Consider the following 21321-nt stretch of genomic DNA (forward strand, 5'->3'; position numbering starts at 1 on the left):
TTTTTCTATTTCTCTTTTTTTTTTCTATTTTTCCCCTTTACATTTTGTCCAAAACTTAGAAGTCAAAGTACTTAATGAAAACAATTGAAAATTTCAAAAGCTCAAAGTGTAATGTTTTATAAGTCAGCAATTTTTGTCCCAGCTGAAATGACACAAAGTGCCACAAATAGAATATATAGGAAGTTATGGTTACCCCTGAATTATATTATTTGTAGTGAGTGTAGTAATATAAGAAAGTGAAACAAAGCTTTACAGCTCTGGATGAGATGTTTCCAGTCACCTAAACCATGTTATCCAGCAGAACATTGTTCTAATTTTTTTCCACTAGCTCCATCTTTACTCCAAATCCATTGGACATTTCCCATTTTCCAGGGAGTTAAAGGCTGAGAAAACCACATTGGTGATCAAGACAGAAGCTGAGAGCAAACAGAGTGTGGATCTGTCTTAGTGTGGAGGATGATCTGGTCTGATGTGTCTGGTCAGCTTTCTGTGCCTCCCACCCAGGATCCCCATCAGCTTCTCTCTGTGAGCTTCTCTCTGTCCTTCTACTCTCAAAACACCTCCGGCAATCCATTGGAAGCTGTGGAAAACCAGATCCTGCTCTAAATACAACCCTGTGCTGGAGAGTGATGTGGAAATATGTAGAATGATCTGTGAGGGGAGTAGTTTTACATTTCTGTCCCCATTCTGGGAATGACATCACTTCTTTCCAGATATACCCAAAATTAGAGCCCATATCTCCAAGTGTGTTTGTCAATTCAATCATACAAGGAAGAGAAGTATGGAGCAGCTGATACTTGTGAGAGAGTTAAGAATAATGAATAGGATTAAAAAAAATACCAGTTCTACTGAGGTAACAGCTCTGTTGTGCTTCAGCCTGATGCTACAGGCCCTGTGTTTCTTTCTCTGTTGCCAGAAAAGCTTAATGGAGGTTAAGGTTTCTATCAGTACTTTAAATTTGTTTTGATATCTCAGATCCCACAGAACAAAACTCAGGGAAATAATACAATTTCAGTAGCAGTGATCTAGTTTGGACCTCGTGTTATTTGGAGCTGCAACAAGTCAGAAGAGTTATCTTGGTCACAAAATGAGGCACAGAAATGCCTTTGCTATACATAAATTAAGATAAAAATGGTATGATTGCATCTCATTCCCTTAGGTAGTTTAAGGATAAAACAGCCTGGCACCAGGGCAGAGCTCTGATAATGAACACTTTTTTTACACAAGCTCTCCCATCCTTTCTTCTTAAAATATAATAAAAAGTTGTTTTGTTTTGGGTTTTTTTTTGTTTTGTTTTTGTACTGATCGAGTACTTTGCCAGATTATTGTATCCCATGAAGTATCTCTGTGTGTTCTTATTTGCTCAGAAGTTTAGGAAATTAATCTTTCCATCTCTGGCTGTGAAACTTAGATTGAATGATCATGGCTCCTTACTAATGTCTGGTGCTTAAGGTGGCCCAATTATTTAAAAATTTTTTTTCCCCCACACAGGATTTAAACTTAGACTGTTCTCCACTCTAACACTTATCTGATAATATACAAATGCAAGATGAGTGGAGAAGACCACAAACTTGAACTTAATCAAAGTGCAAAAGTAAGGACTTTTTTCTTCATTTGTCACACTTAGAGAAGCTGAAGTGCTCTCACCAGTTCACATCAGGTGAGTAGGAGAGGATTCCAGGCCAAAGAGATTGAACTGCTCACCACATGAAGAAAACTTGACCTGACAACCCCAAAATCTGCCCTCACATCAGCTTCAGGATCAGTGACCTCAGTGACTCTTTCCCCTTTCTCTCCAGTGATTCTGTTCATGCTCCGTGAAATGTGCATTGCTTTGACAGCCAGCAGAGCACTGAAAGATGGAAAACAAATATTGCAAATGCAGTTTGCATAAAGTTCTTGGCACACTGAGTTGATCTCCCAAGGGAGATGTGTTTTGTCCTGTATGGGGTCTTCAAACTCTAACACCATGAAATAACTTCTAGAAGAATATGCGACAAAAAAAAAAAAAAAAAAAAAAAAAAATCTTATTATTAGATCTCTAATTAGCCCTCTAGTTTCTGATTCCTTTCTGTCTTGTCCACTGTCCTTTGCCATCGAAACACTTTTAAGCTCCAAGCAAATGATGTTTGCAGTAGAAATTTTGCTTCTATTTACATGCAGTCCATAGTGTTTGCTCTTTGTCTTTCTTGCAGATAAAAGATTTTCCTAAAAGCAGCTGCCTGGCTAAGAACAGAACAGGGAAAGCTGAAATTCCAGGGATTAAATTGGATTTTCCCATGCAAGAGTATGCATACAGTGAGATTTGCCAGCCTGTTTACCCCTCTGCAGAGTCCAGTGAAGATAGCTTCAGAAGCTCACAGATAGCTCACATACCAGGAGAAGTTACTTCTCAGTGATGAATCCATACTAAATTTATCCCAATTCCAGGGCAGCAGTTTATAGTGCTATAGTTTATAGCAGTTTATGTTTTAAAAAAGAACCTCCTTTCCTTGCCTTCTGAGACTTGAGTTTCACTTGGGAAACTTCTCTCAACAGCTCTGGGCTTTGTTTTGTTTTTCTTCTCTTTCAAGTAAAATCACGAGCTGCTGAAAGGTCCCAATTTAAGTTCTGTGGGACAGCAGGGCCCTCCAAATGGTCTCTGCAGAAGTGGCTCTTGGCAAAGGCAACATGCCTGCTTTTTTATTTGGTTCCCTCTGTGAGGGTGAAATTCCTACCATGAGGACAGCCATGGGCTGGAGAAGGAAGGTACTGAGTAATTCTGGGAGACAAACAGTCAAAATATTGCTAATCTGCAAGTGGAAGGAGGGAATGCAGACCCCAATGGGGTAAGGATGCAAAAAAGACAAAATGAAGAGGGTGAGGGACATTGTCCTCTGCTCTGTGAGAGTCCAGGGATGACACTGAAAGGAAAATCTGCATGGATATAAAAAAAATATTAGGAAGAGGCATGATTGTCAGGTAACATAATGATAGGAAATCTGGAATGATCTGCAGCATTTTTATTCCTCAGTGAAATAGGTGCAAAACACATGGGAGAGTTGTAATCATAGAGATTCTTTCTCATCATTCTCAGAGTGTCCAGCTGAGTGTAGAGAAAGGAACCTGCAACCAGGGTAAGCATACAACTGGGCTGGTAGCTCTCTGATATTCTGGCTTTGGGATATTTTTGAGGTTTTTAAAATTATAAATATTTGCCAAATACACTTTATAAAATGGGTACCCAGTAGAAGTAGATGGAATGTAAGATGGTTTTGCTTAGCTTCCTCTGAGACTTTAGCCTGGAATCAGGTCACTGGAAGTGGAGCTTTTTGGCCCATGTGGACTCATATTGTTTTCCCCTTCCTCCAAGTCCCCTGATTTGGATGGATTTTGAATACAAAAATGTATCACATGACACCTCAGGTGCAGCTTTTCAAATTTGCAATGTTTCAATGTGTAGAACAGTTTTGGTGGTTCTAGGATAGCTATGGATAAGAAGGGGAATATTATTTTCTGGGCTGAAGCAGTGAATTCCAGATAGTGACATCACACATTTCAATGGATCTTGAATACATGGTCCATTGATCACTCATAAGCTTTAGACATTGAGCACCTTCAAATCCTCAGCTGCAGAAATCAATCTAAGAGAGGAACAGTTCCAGCTTCTGCTTGCCCATGTTTAAAAGCCTTTCCTGTCTCTAGAAAACATGTTGGCCATAAAAATGGAACAATCCATGGAGGCAAAACCCCTTTATTTCCTCTAAATGGAATTAAGTAGTGGGAGAGTTGGGAACATCAAGTCTCAAGAAGCAGAATTGCTCCCGAGTTTGTGTTAATTATCTATTCTAGCAGTGCCAATCCCATGAAAAGGGAAGAGCTCATCATCTACAGCCATATAAAATAGTGTTAATAGTTTATGCCAGACACACATTTGCTTCCAACAGCATTTTCCCAGTGGTTTCCATGTGTGTCTGTTAAAAACATGCCTCATTACCTGGAATCACCCCGGTTATCCAGGAGGAAAACAAAACAAAATTCTGGTTGAAACTGAACACTGCTGGCCATGTGCCTGTTAAAGCCAGAAAAGAGATAAGATTGAAATAATGTGAGATAATGATTGATGATGCAACTTCCCTCCCTCATTTTAAAAGGAAATAATGACCTGTTAGATTCCTGCCTTGCTTGCATTTAAATAACAAACGCTTGCAGTCTCAAGATCTTAAGGGCTGCAATCTTCTGCACAGAGGAAACCATCTTTAGAATAGTGATGAAAGGAAACAGATGGTCTCTCCTTTATGCACTAATCTTCCTGTATGTTTCAGAAAATTAAGGTTTGGGGAGTGGAGTTGAGGCGGGGGCGAATTCTTCTCCTGGGAGAGAATATTGAACAGAAATCACTTCAAGTAGATTCACTGAAAATCGTATCTCTTTTTATGGATAAGTAGCTTGCAGGCAGATTCCCTACTGCTTTTCCAGAATATTAACAGCTTGTTTTAACAGTTCTCTATTATACAAACTCTTTGTAGCCATCTCCTCTCTTCCCAATTTCATGTGGGCTGCACTGTGATAAAGCAATGATGTCTCTACTGCAAGTTCTACTGTGGTTCACTACCAAAGTGTTCTTCACCTTAGGGTGAGGAAGGCAGATTTTCATCTGGGATTTAGTCTCATTCTGCTTCCTTTGTGCACTTGAAAGACTTTCAGAATTAAATGTGTATCTGATGAAATTTTGGAGAAAATTTCAGAGAAAATATGTATATGAAGAAATCGGCCAAGTCAATTATGGATAACCTTGTGTCTAATATATTTATTATCATGTAATGTTTGATCTGATCATAGACAAGTATAGTATCAAACTTCCAGTGACCCTACAGGGAGACTTTCCTGACTGAGACTTTCCTCTGTTTTTGAGTTTTGGGTTTGTGGTGGGGTTTTTGGTCGGTAATTTGGTTGTTGGTTTTGTTCAGCATTTTGATACGTGACTTCTTTAAAGAATTTCCCTCCACAGAACCACAGGATCATGGAATCATTAAGGCTGGAAAAGACCTCCAAGATATCAAGGCCAACCTCTGACCTTGCGCACTAAACCAGAGCACTGAGTTTGTGCTTGTCTGTGTTTGTGTTGTTTGTGTTTGTCAAGAAATGACATCCAATCATTTCCTGAACACCTCCAGGGATGGGGACACCACCATACCTCTGGGCAGCCCATTCCAGGCTTGGTAGCATTTAAAATTGGAGTAAACTCAACTTTGCATCAAGAAATAGAAAACTGGCCAGAAATTAGGGAATCTCAGGGTTGTATTTGTCTTGTGAACAGCAAGCAGTCTGTACTTGCTAAGGAAGCACCAAAGGAGGAATTCTACCTCCCCAGGTTTTTCTATTCTTTATTCAGAATTAGTGAGCGATGTAGGTAGGAGACACTGAGCCTGTGGCAGTGGATCTGGGAGGACACATGAGCCCTTCTCAGTCTTGTATTTGTGCTCAGAATTCTTCAGGGTGAGGCAGCACAAGGGAGGGGCTGAGGGAGCTGGGAAAGGGGCTCAGCCTGGAGAAAAGGAGGCTCAGGGGGAACCTTCTGGCTCTGCACAACTCCCTGACAGGAGGGGACAGCTGGGGGGGTCGGGCTCTGCTCCCAGGGAACGGGGACAGGATGAGAGCAAACAGCCTCCAGCTGTGCCAGGGGAGGGTCAGGTTGGACATCAGGAAGAAGAGTGTGCAGGTAACTTTGCTGATAAATATGCCATATTCAATACCATAGAAATAATGTTCCCAAACTCTTTCATGAGTAGTAACTGTCCACCACCCAAGGAGAAACATGAAAGCCCGTATATATCTAGAACTCCCTTGAATGAAGGAAAAAAACCCCACTATTTCTATACTTGAAGCTTGCCAAAGCTGGAGGTGAAAAATCTTGAAAGGGGGAAAGTGACAAATTTCCCTCAGCAAATTTAGAAACAGAAGGAGAAGTCACAAATACTTGCAAACTGACAGTACTTGCTAGTCTACCCACTTAATGGAAATATGAAAGGAAAAGCATAGAGCACATTTTCTGCTTTATTTTGACAGCCTTTTTTTCGGAGGACATTTCTGACTTTTCACTACGTGTACAGGAATAATGAGAGTATGCAGGTCTCTATGGTCACAGGAACCTGTTTATGTGTCCTTACGTGTGACTGAACACAATCATGTGAACTACAGGAAAATTGTGGCTATTATTTTAAAGCAATACTTCCCACATTTCCAGCCTCCTGATTTTAACACAGACAGGTGACAGGAGGAATTGGCTAGTTCAGTGGTAGTGCCATGCTGCAGCACAAGCTGATCATGTTCCTTCAATATTTGACATGATGAGGCATTGCAATGCCTTCAAAGCAGGGTTCTACCATGCAGATGCACACACCATGACTAGTGTTGAGATGGCAAGGCCCAGTTTCAAGGACCTTTGAATTAAGTTGACCAAGACTTGCTTTTCTTAAACCAACTTCACTTTAGTCACCTTTGTTGTTGGCTGTAATGAAAAACATTTGCAAAATGATACGTGATACAGGCTGCTAATGTACTGCAGAGGTGAAAGATACAGGCAGGTGTGGGGTTTCACTTAAGTGATTTCATAAATTAATGTGACCTGTAGTTCCTTTGCCAAATAACAGGTTAGCAAATGAATTTGAATATGTATTATTTGAAAGATGAAAGCTGATGTTAGCATCTGAATGAGATCTGGGAACCTGACAGGCTTTTATTGAGTGCCAGTCTTCTTATTATTTCTAGTGAATAATTCATGTCCTGATGGTGGCTGTGGCAGAAAGACTGCTTCACCAGACATGAGACAAAAGCAGACATTTATCCCACCCCGTTCACACTTTAAGGTGTGCATTCAGGTAAGAACAAGACTGCAAGCTTAAATCTCCTCGGGGTTCAGTAATTCACAGCATCTGGAAGCAGCCTGGTGTGGAGCAGGCCCTAGGGAAGGCAGGGTGAAGTTTCCTACACGGACAGCACTGCCCTGCTCAGGGAGCTTCTCTGAGCCCAGTGATAAGGGTGTACCAGGAGATTTCCTTCATGCACCTGGCATTGCCTTTCAGTGTGATGTGGTCTATTGCAAATAGCCTCCTGATATCATTTAGTAGAGAATTATTGAATGATTTTCTAAATGATATGAGGGAAATAAAATGCTGTTAAAACACAGAAATACAGAAATGATGGATTCTGTTGCTTGAAAGCACCCACTGAAACTGATGCTGTGACTGAGACCAGTTTTTTATTCAGCAAGTAAAATGTCAAATTAAACACAGCTCTATTGATACACCAAGAAAAGGGTTCTTGGTTTAATGCCAACATCAATAATTATAAAGGGGAGACAGCAGGCTAAAAGGCATAGCTGGCAGCACTTCTAAAATATTTGTCCTTGGTGGGACCAGAGACTGATTTAGCTTAAATTTAGATTCCAAAGAAAAATAACATCTCAAAGGGCATATCGTAAAACTTAACTGGTTTATTTGTTGCAAACCAGATCAAACAAAATGCAGTAGAATAAACGTTTATTGGTTTTAAAATAGTGGAACAGTGCTGCAGTCAGATGAGTGAGTTAATTCAGTAGGTGAGGACTTAGGAGATCGAGGGAGGAGATTTTGCCCCTCTCTGCTGAGCCCCCTGCCCTGCAGAGCTCCTCCATCCCTGGGATCCTAGCACAGCAAGGACAGGGAGCTGCTGGAGCCAGAGCAGGGACACCAAGGGATCAGAGGGATGGAGCAGCTCTGCTGGGAGCAAAGGCTGAGGGAATTGGGATTGTGCAGCCTGGAGAGGAGAAGGCTTTGGGGCGACCTCATTGTGGCCTTGCAGTGCCTGAAGGGAGCCACAGGAAAGATGGAGAGAGACTCTTGACAAGGGCCTGGAGTGACAGGACAAGGGGCAATGGCTTCACACTGACAGAGGGCAGGGTTAGATTGGATATTGGGAAGGAATTGTTCCCTGTGAGGGTGCTGAGGCTCTGGCACAGGTTTCCCAGAAAAGCTGTGGCTGCCCCATCCCTGGCAGCATCCAAGGCCAGGTTGTGAAAGGTGTCCCTGCCCATGGCAGGAGGTTGGGACAAGATGATCTTTAAGGTCCATCCAAGACAGGCCAATAGTCTCTCTTCATCTTTCTGGGTTTCAAATCTGTGTTTGTCAGTATGTCTATAAGTATGTCGTATGTTCTAGACAGCTCCACACGACAAAGAACAGAAATTTAAATGGACAGATTCTGTCTCAGTTATGGCTCATCTCTTTATGATTTATCTCCAAAAGGAAGCAGGTCCTGTGTGTGGAGGGCAGACAAAAGGTCTCCCAGCAAATATTAGCTATTAAAGTCTATTGAGTGGAAATCTGCCTTTACTTTATGGAGTGGTCATGCACTTAGACAGTTAAGGCAGAGCCTATTGCCAGTGGGTGATCTAAACATTTCCTGGCAGATCCTGAGAGAAATCACTGTGACTGAGGTTTGTGAAAGAGGAAAAGGCTTGTTAGTTCATTCACCATTCTCCAACCACTTGTGCACAAGCCCATGGTGGTGCAGAGCACATTGAACATTCACAAGTGGCACTGGTGACAAGTACCTGGGACAAAGCAACTTGTCCAGATAAGAGAAATGAAGTTTATTGTGACCTCCTGCTGCTCTGGCTCTGCAGCCTGTTGTTTGCAATGAAAAGAACACATTGCACAGGCAGGGAGCTCATCTCTGGGGCAGAGAAAATGATGTTTCTGGACATGATGGAGATAACTCAGGCCTTTGGGACCAAGTGGATGATCTTTCCTAACCATTGTTTGATAGATCCACACTCTCAAAGTCATACCCCTCCAAGAAATAAATCATCATTATCCTTCCAGAGCCAGTGCAACACTCTTCCATGCAGAATGCTTTTCTAAATGTGTTTTGTCAAACTTCTGCTAGGAAAGAAATTTCTACATCTCCCCTTAGAATGACAGTTTTTCAAGGGGGTTTTCTTGGAGCTCCCTTATAAAACTGTCCTCTTAAAACTGATCAAAATGTCTATTTTGGGGGAGGAACCTGTTTCTGAGAGTGCTGCAGCAATGGTTTTAGTTTTCATCACTATTTCATTAATATGTACACTGGCTTCAAATGATCTCATGTTCCTTGATAATTCTCAGGCAACTTACAAAATACTAAGTTAAGAGAAAGTGTTCTGCACCAAGCCAATGCCTGCTCTGATGTGGTGACAAATGCTATTTTGGGAATACTACGTCTTTGTTAGAGATGTCTCATTGCAATGCATGAGTGTAACAACCCATGGAATCCTCTCCCTCTCCTACTGGAGTCAGATCAGTCCTGAATTTTGCCCCCTTTTTCAACTGATCTCACACATTGTGCCTGGTCTGAACATTAAAAGAACAGTCTGATCCACTGTCTGAAGCTCTAATGACAGCAGAAAGGATATTTTTTTCAGGATCACATGCTCAAAAAACTATTTTTAAGTCTTAATTTTCATTCAAAATAGGAAAAACATTTAAATGAGCACTCTAAAGTTCCAAATCTGACTAAACAGTAAAAAAAAAAAAAAAAAAAAAAAAAAGAAGTAGAATCTCTTTCTAGTGGTTAAATTTGAATTTATAATATCTTTTTATAGTAATGATGTCTTTATATTTATGAAAAATAAGACACTGCCTACTTACTCCAGAAGCTGTGTAGTCCCAGTGGAGATGCCACATGTTGGATAAGAATTTTTTTCCTGTGCAGCCACAATGTTCTGTTATATTTCATCTTCCATGTTGTGAAATTACTCTGCAAGTGCACAAGTTTTAAGGAATTATTTACAATTTTCATTTGTTTGTGTCCTTTTCCAACCCCGTGTGAAAATTTGTTTCCTTCCACCTACCAATAGAACTGGAATTTCCCTTGAAAAAATTTAAATATCCATAGGATCATGCCAGGTCACATCAAGTCATTCAGGCTTTCAAGACATAACATCAGCCTACACAATGTGACATGGTTGCTGCATCGTGTCACAAATCTTCAGGGATATTATAGTTTTTTAATAAATGATTGTGGAAGTTACCATGGCTACAAACCCTTTTTATTATGTTCAGATTTGAAACATTTCTTTAAATATTGGCTAAACCACTCTTTCCTTCCCAGCAACAACTCGAGTGTTTCAAATGGGCTTATTGTCAAGTTTTGAGGATGAGGAAACTCCTACCATATTTCCATGTGGTTTTTGTTGGTTTGTTTGTTTGTTTTAGTCAGCTGTGATTTCTTTCCTTGGGATTAATATAAAATGTGAAGAAAGGGATTTTGTTGCTTTTTAAATAGCACCTAAGAGGACTTAGCAGCAGACTTGTAAAGGGTAAGGTGTTTGTGGGTTAGAAAGGGGCAGTGTCTGGAGTAGGGGCAGTTCCTTGCGAATGCTACTTGTCATCCTGCTCAGTAATCCTCATTTTTTCCTTGGGATTAACCCCAGAGGCATGAAGCTGGAACAGCTTGGCAGCACACCCTGTGGAACAGCGTGACAAGGAGGCTTCATTTCCCACCCTAATACTGGTGGGGATTTGGAAGTTTTATCAGAGAAGTGTTTTACCTCATCCTGTAGGTTCTGATGACGCTGCACTGCTGTTCTGCAATGAACAGGAAAGGGGAAAATAATGCAAAATGGGTCTATTTCAACTCCAGCCTGTGTGTAAGGGACTTGGCTGAGTGGCCTCTGATGGTGGCCACCATCAGGCAGTCCCAGGGAAATAAAGTCACTTTGAGGGAGAAGAATGTGGATTGTGATTCCCCAGCTGTGTTCTTCCAACACCTCCCTGTCATGCTGGCCTTGAGGAGAGACCTTAAGGCAGGTGGTTTAATAAAATTGGAGGGAATCTAGATTTATTTTCTATTACTATGCTGCTTTTCCCCCCTCTTACTTCCTCCTTATTTATTTTTTTATTTCTCTTCTCTGGCCAAAGAGGGTTTTGTTTTCATGGTTCTAGTGTCCACCTCAGCAAGTCCCAAAGTCTGGCGGTCTTGCCAAGAAAGTTTGTGCAATTCTGAATGTTTGTACTCTTCTGAATTTGCAGCCAGATGTTGAGAGTTTCAGAGTCTGTGGAGGAACACAGCCTGGGAAAATCACCTCTGAAGAGAGAAGGTAACTTTCTCTTGAGTTTTTCTCAAAATGAAGGAAAGACACATCTGGGTTCATCTTCTCCTTGTGTAGTTCTGGAACACCCCATGGCTACTCTTACTGGGCTGAAAGGAAGAAAACTTTTTATCTTTTGCTTTTTTGGTTTTTATTTGCTTTTAATCATTTACATGACATGATTTTAATTTCTGGATTCTATTGAAAAGTTGATCCTAGTTTTAGCATCACTTTCGCCAAGTTTCTTTGCTTGCTGTCCTAGTTGTGATTTTTAATATTTGCCAAAGAAATGAAAGGGAAATTTGCTGGAATTTGACCAAATGCTTTAATACTCTTTATCATAATTATCTCATATAGGTATTACAAAATGTGAAATCTAGGAAATTAAAAACAAGGAAAATAATTCTATCCTTTCCCTCTGGTGATTTTTCCTATCACATTTTATACACATTATATTATTGGTATATATTTTTATATGCGATAATTACAACAATATATTGTTTATAAATATTTTAGCTACATATGCTTTTGTATGTACACATTTTGAAGTGATTTCCTTTACTTCTAGGAAAATCATTAGGACTAATTGCTAGAAAAGTAGCAGTTGGCAGGATGGAAGTTTTAATAGAAAAACATCTTTATTAGGAACCTTTTCTCTGTCATTCTTCATTTTCATCATAAAAATGGGACAAATATCAGTGATTAAAACTGTTTAAAAATAAATTTTCCCTTCTCAAATGTGTCTGCAGAAGTTAATGGTCTCAGGGGAGTTAAGGTTCCCATGTGGCCAACAGCAACTCCATTAGACTTGCATAGTTTTGCACACCCAGAGTCAGTGTGCAATGTTATTTTCCTTCACTTTTTATTGGGTTGTTCCTTCCCGTGGTTATTTCCTGCAAATTCTCATGACTCATCTTTTTCTGAGTGACTCTTTTTGCAGCCAAACCTCATTCCTTGAATGAATGAATGAGAGTTTGTGAACCAATGGGGATGATGGCACCTGAAAGTCAATGAAAGTGATGCAAGTAGCCAGTTTAAAATGTCACAAAAAGGTGACCAATGTTCTGATTTTTATCCCTTGGCAGTCATCTCACAGTGGGTTTGAAAGGACCATTTTCAGTTGGTTTATGATCTGTGCCAATGTCTCTCTTTAATTTAATCCATCACCTGGGCTCTTTTAGTTTCTGGAATTTTTGCTATCCATTTCAGAGGGAAACTGAGATGGGCCAAGTTTAATGAAGGCTTTACTGGAATCTGAGTCCTTTAATTTCTAATACCCACTCTATCTAGGTATGAAGTGATTTAATATTGTATAATTTAAGTATCTTGGAATTGCAGAAAAAAGGAGAAATGTTATTATCCTCCATTAAGCAGTTCTTTGGTTTATGAGCAAAATGCAATTCTGAAAAGAAAGAGTGGCGTGAATGAGTTTTATTGTTACGCTGTGATTCTCCTTGTGAAGCAGCAGGAGTTCAGTTACTCCTCCAGGATTCCTATTCCCCATAAAACAGGATCCTGGCTCCTACCCTCACACTCACCTGTTTGACATTATTGTGTGCAGCGTTGTGGAAATGTGTTGATGATGTGTGCCGCTCTGTGTGTGTCCCTGTGAACAGGTGGATGTCAAAATCAAGGACAGGGTGACAAAACCCCAGTGAAATTACCTTTGCCTGATATTTCCAGAATTCCAGAAATCTTTTTTTTTTTTCACCCTGTGTCAGGGAGCAGCAAGGGTGAGGCAGATTGGGGTAGCACTCTCATCTCACTACTGGAAGAAACAGGCACGTGCAGGGGCAGTTCTGTTCTCAGGGGGTTTGAATTATGTGTGTGGGGTGCCTTTATTCCCCCTGTCCCTGCAGAGGACACCTGGGAAGGCTGGGCCCCAAACTAGGTGGTGTGAATAGCATCAACACAGAGGGAGCAGAGTACACTGGCAGCAGAAATCGTGTGAGTGTCATGATAAATGTGCTGCTTTTGAGTGGGTGAAAAGGAATAAGAGGAAGGGATAAGGGGAACAAATTGGTAAAATAAATCTAGAAAGGGAAGGTGCTGAGCTAAAAAACATTGCTAAGATAATTCACCACAAGAACTGGAAATTGCCAACCAGCACAGGCTTGAGCAAATCCAACCACAGACATGATAAATGAGAAAGTTCTCTGTTTCTAACATTGTCTGTGAGCACTCTGTCCCTCAGGCTGAGTCCTCTTTCTGCAAATTTCATCTCAAGCCAAATGGCACATGATTTACCTTCAGGCCAGAGGAGCTACCACTTGTGTCCTCTTTGCTCTCAGAAATCCTTCCTTGCATAATTCTGGGTTTTTAATAAAAAATAATTCTACTGGGAACTCCCATCTAGTGATACTGTGGCTGCTCCTGCATCTCCTTCTGCCACATCAACCCCTGTTCTGAATCCCTAGTTGTGAGAAAGATATTCTTGCCCTCTTCTTTGTCTGTTTACTGGGAGACAAAGTCATCCTCTGCACAGAGACAGTGCAAGGTTCAGTTTGGTTACAGTAAGGTTACACTAATTGTTTAATATAGAAAATAAGTAGCCCTGACAATGTTTTTTAAAGCCTTGACAATAGGATGTGGGAGAGATTTCAGTACTCTCCAGAGTGGTTCTTATGAGCAAAATGCAAACAGAACCAAAACTTTCCATTTCTCAACAGGCACCTAATGGTTAAAGGGCCTTTTTTTTAACACTGCAGTGAATGATGACTGTACATTGCTAAACAACAGCTGATTGAAGGCTCTGCACTCCTTAGAAGGTGCTACACATATAACATCAGCATTATGGGTTGGATACCAGCAGCCCTTGTCCTCTCACCCCTTAGTCAAAGATATAGAGGGGATAATTTCTGAGATTCAGTTTGAATTTTGACTAGAGACTAATCCTGGGTCATTGTGAAAAATCAGGACTTCATGATGCTCTGAAGTGTGCTGTGAATCTTCTCTAAGTGTGACCGGACAGCTTTGGATCTTCCTGGAGAGAGGCTGAGTCACATCTGTAAAGTTTTTTTGGAGCATGGTGCCTTCAGTTCCCAATAAGGTGAGTGGGAGCATCTGCTGCTCCCTCAGAACATGCACAGAACAGCTGGGGAGCAGTTCCTTTGCTCAGCAGTGAATTGGCCATGACACCAGCAGGCACAAGGACAACTGGCTGACAGGAGCCTCAGAGACTCGGTCTCCTCCGAAGCACTACGCTGTGGAAAACTTGGACAGAGGCTCTGCAGAAATGTTAGGCAAGTGGATGCTCCTGTCTCTCAGCAAACTGTCCCCCAGCCAGACAATCAGCTGATTGCAGCCACTGCTCAGGAGCTGATGAGTGCCTTGTAATGAGTGGCTGCAGGGCAAATGCTCCCCTGGCAAACGTGACTCTGAGCCAAGCAAGGGAAAAGGTCAGGCTGAAGCTGTGTGCCACAAAATAAGGATGCTGCAAAGGTGGCTCTAAGGGAAACATTTCAAACCAAGACTTATAAACATTTTGCTTTCCACCAAGCTTTGATTTCCTGATCCTAGCTCAAAGTCTGGCCTTTGTAACACTGGCTGCCTCTTTTCCTTCTGCTGAGTGCATGTATTTTTAAGCTTCTATATGCGATGCCAGCCTACAAACAAATGGATAAAACTCAAATTTTCCAAGAACTGCTCTTGGATATGTGGGGGCTGACTCCACTGAAAGCAGCAGTGCAACATCTGTGCCTCTGACGTAGCGATGCAGAGCACTCTGTGCAAACAAAAATAGAAGATGGCAACGGCAGAACTGCGCTGCTGAGCTCTTCAAAACCAAACCCCTTCAGATGATTTAATGGCAGTGACAAAAGCTGTGTCAAGTGATTTCCTTGTTTTTCTGACAGCATCTAGATACATCAGACATTGCAGCTCCGTGCTTCGATATGATAATAAATATTGTTTATTGCCCCAGAGCTCTCCGCGTGTCCCTGGAGGGATGAGCTGCCAGGAGGGCTGCACGGGAGCTGTGAACTGATTAAGATTAGTATAACCATCCATGGAACACCAGCTGTCTGTCTTTTGTCTAGAAAGGAGAGAGCAGGGGTGAAGTTTTAAAGAGATATACCAAGAAAGACATGCAATGCTACTTACACATTATGACTGGGAGCTTTCCCCATACACAGAAGGCAGAATAAAAAACTTGGAAGGCTGGGCATGGAGGAAATCTAACAGACAAGTCAGCAAAGGCAGGAATCAGTATCTGCTGTGAAATCTATAATTGAAGATTTTTTAATCTGAATTTCTTCCTTTTTGACTGCAGTACATTTTCCTGGGTCTAATTTTCTTCCAGTGTAACATGCACACCCACCAAAGACTCCAGCCAAATCATTTCTAGCCTCTGGATTGTTTGTGGACTGTTAAGTTGCTTTGCTTTGCTCTTCTTCCTAAATTGCATGCCATTTTCTTGTCTTAAATACTTGAGTGAAGGAGGTTAAACACAACAGCAGAAAGTCACTGCTGAACATTCCAAAGAGGCTTCGTTATCCTGAATATCTGAAGTGCATGAGATTTCCATTAATAAAGACCAAAAAAAGTCTCTATAACCATTAAAAAAAAATCTATTCTTTTTATCTCTGTGGGCTGATTAAAATCCTCCCCAGCTTCCTCTTCCATTTACTCAAAACATATATGTATGTTTTGCTATCCAGCTAGCAGGGCCTGTAGCAACTATCTGTGTCCTAAAATATTCAGCTACAAACAGCACCAGAGTTAATCTAGGATGATATCCAGGATGAGGGAATCAGAGTCTTGACCTGTACATGTCAGGGCTCAGCTGTCACAGCATGGACAAGTCCCCCAGTCCCCTCTTCCTGTAGCAATGGGACTGGTGTGGTGCCAGAGTTCAAGTCTGGAGATCCTTTGTTGCTCTGGTAACTACAACTTATTTTCATGCCAAATTATGCTGCCTTTGGCCAGCAGGACAGTCTGTGTTCTGCCACTGGCAAGTTTTTTTTGCAGCAAAAATAAACTCTGCTGCTAGTTCATCAAATGAATTAGCTTTTGCCTCAATTTCCAGGTTTTTTCCAGGCCTCTGGCATGACTAGCTTTAGCCTTCTGATGGTGCTTGCCTTCAGCATTAGTCTTCTATCATAGTTTAGATGAGATCAATTTGCTTGTTTCCTTTGTCTCTAATAATTGGCAGCTTACACTTCCCCCCCTTTTAATGGCAAATAAAAAGTGTTCTGTGTTCTTTTCCCCCAGATTTCAGGGAGGTGAAAGGCCCATTGCAAGTCACCCACAGCAGGAGCCATGTGGTGCCAAGGAGCTCTGAGTGACACTGGCAGTGCTGGAGTGCTCTGTGTGCCCCTGTGGCCAGCATTTTATAGGGTTTTGTAGAGTTATGGGAGAAAGGAACAAACTCAGCTTCTGTTCTTGGGAAGGAATATGATGTGGAGTTGTGGGAATTGCAGATAATACTGGGAAGTTTTTTGCATTTCCAGCTGTGGAAGAAAGTGTGATTCTGTGTTTTATGGCAAAAGTTTAGTGGGAAAGGTGCTCTTCTCCCTCACTCCCCCTATAAGCACAGGGAGAACAAGGTAGGAAGTAAAGCTGGGGACATTTGTGCTTGTGGAAGTAAAAGCTGAGATTAACTCTCTGCTTTTCTTCATGAAGTACAGGAACAGTCAAGCACTGGTGCATTAAAAATTATTACAGTTTCTTTCTTTTTATTATTACCATCATCAGAGTTTCTCTCAAAGCCATACTAAGCATGAGTATTTAAACATTAGACTTTTTAAAAAGACTGAATCAAAATGTCTGGAAGCAAATTGCTTTCATTCTACCCACAGCTGTAAATTTAACAAGACAAGGTCTCCTTTTGCCCCCTTTACTGATCTTGACAAGTGTTTGGCTGAATGCAGAACCACATTGCTGGCAAACATCATTGTGCCTCTCTAGCCTCTTCCCTGTGTTTACTGACCCCATCCATCCTGGAACAGCTGCTTCTGAAATGGACTGGGAGGACTTTTGCAAGTGGTGGGGGATTTTTATACACTTTATTGGCCTGTATGCACCTTCCACATGAACATGGGGGATTTTAGAAGATTAGGTGAGGTTTAGAGTCACAGAAGAAACTGGGTTGGAAAGGGAACTTGCAGATCATCCAGTTCCAACCTCCTGCCATTAGCAGGGACACCTTCCACTATCCCAGGCTCCTCAGAGCCCCATCCAGCCTGGCCTTGGAATGGGATGGGGCAGCCACAGCTTCTCTGGGAAACCTGTGCCAGGACCTCAGCACTCTCACAGGGAACAATTCCTCCCCAATATCCAATCTAACCCTGCCCTCTGTCAGAGTGAAGCCATTGCCCCTTGTCCTGTCACTCCAGGCCCTTGTCAAGAGTCTCTCTCCATCTTTCCTGTGGCTCCCTTCAGGCACTGCAAGGCCACAGTGAGGTCACCCCAAAGCCTTCTCCTCTCCAGGCTGCACAATCCCAATTCCCTCAGCCTTTGCTCCCAGCAGAGCTGCTCCATCCCTCTGATCCCTTGGTGTCCCTGCTCTGGCTCCAGCAGCTCCCTGTCCTTGCTGTGATGCTACTCCAGGACTGGATGGCTTTTCAGCCCCAATGAGGTGTCTTTGGAGCCTGGATAACTTGTACCTTAATCATGGCTTTAATGCAGCTGGCAGTTTTTGCACCTATCATTTAAGAACCATTTAGGTGAAAACTGTTCAAAGGTGTTCAAAGGAGGAGAGTTTAATTGTCTGTAGCAGAGGCTGTCATGGTCTGTGGAGAGCATGTTACTGACCCTTTATAATTCCTGTAAATGCTCTTTGGACTGTGAAAGCATTTGGGTAATAGCCAACACTTTGGTTGTGGGAGTCCATGGAAGGTCATGGCATTATCCAAGGAATATCTGTGTGCCTCATGGAGTCAGCTAGGAGAGGGCTGAGTCCCCTGTGCTCAGATGGTCCTGCCCAGCTCTTTAAGTGCAGGCACAACCTTGTGCTTCTCTCTGCTACCATTCCTCACCTGGCTCACCCAAAATCTGAGCCATGGGCTTGCTGGGAGGTGCCCTTCAAAATGTGCTGCACAACTTTCCTTTCCTTAAGAAGGGTCAGTGCTAGTCCTAAGCAGCTTGGCTGTGGTCCTGTTAATTAAGTAGCTGTCACTGATTTAAAGGATGAATCAGCAGGGACTTCATTTGTTGCTGGCTGGGAGCATCCAGGCAGTCAGTAAAGCTGCCAGGATGTGTTTATTCCTACATATTCCTACGCTGTCCCCTCCACGTGACACAGCCTTGTGTGGGGCTGAAACCAGTCTGGACTCACAAAGCTGACATGAAATGTCAATACTGCAAACCATTTCTGACATGCATGAGCTTATACTAATCCAACTTAAGGTTTATGCAGACCCAGTCATTCATAAGTCCATCAGTCACCCAGCCCCTCATGTGTGCCCTGAGCCCCTGGAACAACACAGGGCCATCTGTTGCTTTAATGGAGGATTAATTTCTAGGAAAATCCAGCACCCAGTATCAAAGCTGATATGCTTACATCCATGTTTGGCCAATTTTTTGGGTATTTTTATTCTGGGCAAGAGTTGAATCTCAACCAAGATTAATAATGCACATGCATATCTCGAGATTGAGCCAGCATGTGCAGTTTTCAGAGCAATAAAGTCAGATTTGCTCAGTCTTGTGATTTCAGGTGAAGGCTTTGCCATTTTTTTTGTCCTGATCCTGTAGATGTCTATAGAGATTGTCAGGAATTGTGTCTTTCTGAGGAAGAAAAAACATGCAAAAGAGATTTAATGAATCATAGAATGTCTTGGGTTGGAAGGTATCTTAAAAATCATTCAGTTCCAATCCCCCAGGCAGGGACACTTCCACTAGCCCAGGTTGCTCAGAGCCCCATCCAACCTGGCCTTGGACACTGCCAGGGATGGGGCAGCCACAGCTTCTCTGGGAAACCTGTGCCAGGGCCTCAGCACCTCACAGGGAGGAATTTCTTCCTGATATCCACTAAACTCACTATCTGTCAGTTTTATCATGATGTCAGTGAAACGAAGGTGACAGATAAATCTATTTATTTACTCAATCACTATTATTTTTAGCAGCAAATTAGAATGTGAGTACAGCTAAACATAAAATAGTTGTAAGAGGACAATGAGAAAGCCACTCAGTGTAAGGTAGGGGTTTGCACCTTCATTAAGTGCCATGATAAACTTCATGGGAAATATCTGTTTTCCTCAAGCTTTTTATTTTCCCTCAGGGAAAGTGGCATCTTTAGGGGCAGGCCCACATTTCTGGAGGTTGCTATTGTTTGTCTTCACCAGCCTTTTCTGTGATAACTTCTGCACTGATGGTTTTCTGCATATCTAATATACAATTCTAACTCTCATTAAAAAACTGCCTGGGTGAGAGTGGCTTTGAGTGCTGAGTCCCTGAGAGGTTGGAGCTCTGGCTGGTCCCAGGGATTCAAACTCTACCTGAGCACCTTCAGGCAGGTTTTAGCAGGATCCAGCATTAGCACACAAACCCAGACAATACTGGAATAGAGATGAGTGCTCACATAGACCCTTTTTTCTTTTTTTTTTTTTTTCATTCATAATACTCAAAATTAAACAGCTTTCCAGATTTGGTGTGATGAGTCTGTTTTATCTAAGGGATTGAATGGTGTGCCATGATTTTTCTTTTTACCAAATCAAACAGCAATTGCTCTCTTTCTCTTCCAGAAACAATCCCCATCTTTTCTTTTGGATGTCCTCATCTACATCTTGGCTACACCAGTAGATGGAAGAGCTTTTAACTAAGAGTTCCAGTACTGACTAGGAATAAACTTCTGTGATTCTGTGAAAGGCTAAAAATGCCTGTGTTCCTCTTCCTCCATGTTGTTCTCTGCCTCTTGATTTTGCTTTTCAGTCTTTGAATCATTAAGGTCAGAAAAGACCCACAAGGTCACCAAGTCCAACCATTGACCACACATCTGCAGTTCAGCCAAATTCTTTCCTGTTTTTTCCATCATTTTATCTGCAATAATCTTCTTCCCCCTCCAGTTTCAGCCACTTTCCTGCTCCTGTCTCCTCCACTTCCCAGTTGTTGAAAAGTCTGTGATCCATGTTTCCTCACTGCAGGGAAAAATGCAGGAATGGTTCTCAGAGCAGAAACTGGACAATCCTATTTGCAAGAAACTCCAACTTGGAGAATAAAACAAAGCACAAAACTAGAAGAATGGTGTCGGAAAGAAATAGAACTTTTTTTTTTTTTAATAGGAGATAGAAAATGAAGACAGAAAATTGAAGGAGTTTAACATGTGTGGTAATATTGATAAACCAGGATGTTATTTAAAATTATAAGTTAATGATAAGGAGTGTTGCAGAAAGGATATTGCATCCTATTTCTTGGGCCAAGTTGTCTTAGGGATCAGGATAAATTCATTTTAAAAAAATCCCCTAAACTGAGCTTATATTTGATTAAAGGGGCAGTTGGTCAGACTAGTCTGACCTATCTCCTTTGTTTTAAACTATCATAAGCAGATTTCTTTCTGTGCAAACAAAAAAATCCTTCTGCAGCAGTCTGCATTAAGCCCAGAGCCTCTGTAAAAATATCTGAAAAGTAGGTTAAATTGATACAAATATCACTTCATTTTTTTTAATGGGGTGTTTTTAAAATAGGGTGATACATGCTGCTTGAATTAAATCAAACAACCAGAGAGAGGAATGATGAGAACTCAAGTATCTGTAAATTGGGAATGAGAATGCTGAAAACAGATTTGCTTTGCCCTGATTTCTTTCAAGACTTATTTTTAAATATTCTTCCTGAACCTATTGAATCAATCTCTTTTACTACAAGTATATGGTTTGTTGTGCTGAGGCACAAGCAGGAAACTAATCTGGGGATATTTATTTATCCCTGTACCGTACTGATTGCCTGACAGTGCTTGCATGGAGGAAGGAAACCCTTAGAGAACATGATGCATATCTTGCCATTAAATCCTAGACCTCCACATTAGAATGAAGAGACATTTTAACTGTATTACATTCTTTAAGTAATCAGCCTTCAACCCCTATGGCTCGACCCACCCTACTGTGGTTTTTACACCACCCCAAGGTGTGAGTGGTGAGCATGTGCTGGTTTTTAGGGTTGATTTTCAAACCTTGCCTCAGCAGAGCACTGCCCATGGGGATCCAGGCATATGTGACCTCTCTGAGTTTATGGCTTGCTTTGCTCCCAGATGCACAAAGTCTGTGCTCTGTGGAAACCCCAGCCAGCTTCCCTACTCCAGA

This window comes from Catharus ustulatus, chromosome 4 (assembly GCF_009819885.2).
Source record: "Catharus ustulatus isolate bCatUst1 chromosome 4, bCatUst1.pri.v2, whole genome shotgun sequence".
Taxonomy (NCBI): Eukaryota; Metazoa; Chordata; class Aves; order Passeriformes; family Turdidae; genus Catharus; species Catharus ustulatus.